Raw genomic sequence first — 1,607 nt, 5'->3', positions numbered from 1 at the left:
TTTTTTTCTCTTGTGTTGAACATCAAAAGTCAGTCTTAACAGCTGGAGCTAGCTTTAAAGTCGAAAGCACAGAAAAGATGAGGATGTGGCCCTTTGTTCTAGACAGTTCTCTTCCAACTTAGCCAGCGTTTCCTATGCTTTGTTGAGTAAGATAAATCACTTTGTTTCTTCCTCACGAGGAGAATGAGAATGGAAACCAGAGCCTCATGCAAGCTAAGCATGAATTCTGTACCCCTGAGCTACATCCTCAGCCCTGTCTCTGGGCCTCCTCCCTGGAGGAGTTTCATGTGGTCCATGTAGGACTTGGAATCACTGTCACCCAAGGTCTTGACCTCTGATGCTCCTGCCCCCATTTCAGATTCTAGGACTACATGTTTGCACCACCATACCTGGTCTCAGTCTCTGTCCCTGCAAACTTTTGAGTCTCACTTAGGTGTCTTGCTGCCGAGGCGGCCAGACAATTATTGGGTGGGTGGCCTAGCACATGTTCATGCTTGTCATTCTGGGATCCTCAAGTGCACACTGGTCTCGGCTGATCTGCCCCTGCTTTATATGATATCATCCAGGGAACTGGCAGGGCTATGATGTCCAAGGCAGCTTCTCCGGGTGGCTGCCAATCGCATGGCCGTGAGGCTCCCTGTGGCTAAGACCTCTTCATGGAGTTGTCTCTTTAAGTACTCTGAGAAGCAAACCGTGGAAAGTGCACTCCTGTAAGAGGCCATGCCCCACTCTGGGCTGTGGCTCTGTTCTGTTTTCTGAGAAGAAGGACATACAGGTCACCTGCTGAGGAGAATGACAACCAACTTGCGGCTTTACCAGTGAGAAGGGAAAGGCTAGAGCCGAAGCAATCACTTTCTGACCAGCCAGAAGGGTACAAACCCGGATGCCCATCTTATTCAGAGCTAAGTCCTCAGCCTTTTCGGGGCACTGGTGACTCCAGTCTCTTCCCTGCTACCTTTCTCTCTTACTTCCTCCTTCCAGACACCCCATCCACCTGGCATGCTGCTGAGATTGGCAGGTAAGCTATAACGTGGTTTTGGTGGAGCGATGCTCCTCTGGTGATGAGCTATTTCCATCCCGAACTCACCTTCCTGTTTTAAATTAAAAAGTCTGCGCCCGAGGACAGCAGTAATGAAAATATCATTGCTACTGGGATGAAAAGTAAGCGCTAATGTCTGCTGCCCCTCTCGGCAGCCCGAGCGAGCGAGCGAGCAAGCGTTGAATTTCTTTAGTGATTGCCAACAAGGCTGCCACATTCTTCCATAACGTCCTCTCAGATGAGACTAATAAACCACAGGATCCAACACAGGCAGCCAGGGCTGCCCTGCCAGCTGCTCTGGCATCCCTGTACTACTGCAAGAATGAAATTTCATCCTGGTTCTTACTAGCAATCTATTTTCATTAGACAAGACAGCCCCGAAACACTAAAACAAGGGCCCTGCTCTGGGATTCTACTGGTGACAATCAAGTTTGCATTCAGCGCTGGGGAGATGGCTCAGTCAGTAAAGTATGCCTTGCGAACGTGAGGATGAGTTTGAGCCCCGGATCCCATGCAAAAGGTTAGGCTCGGCCACAGCACACATAAGCCTGGCACTGGAGAGATGGGG

Source organism: Rattus norvegicus, chromosome 18 (genome assembly GCF_036323735.1).
Source record: "Rattus norvegicus strain BN/NHsdMcwi chromosome 18, GRCr8, whole genome shotgun sequence".
NCBI classification, from domain to species: domain Eukaryota; kingdom Metazoa; phylum Chordata; class Mammalia; order Rodentia; family Muridae; genus Rattus; species Rattus norvegicus.
This window is presented reverse-complemented; position numbering follows the sequence as displayed.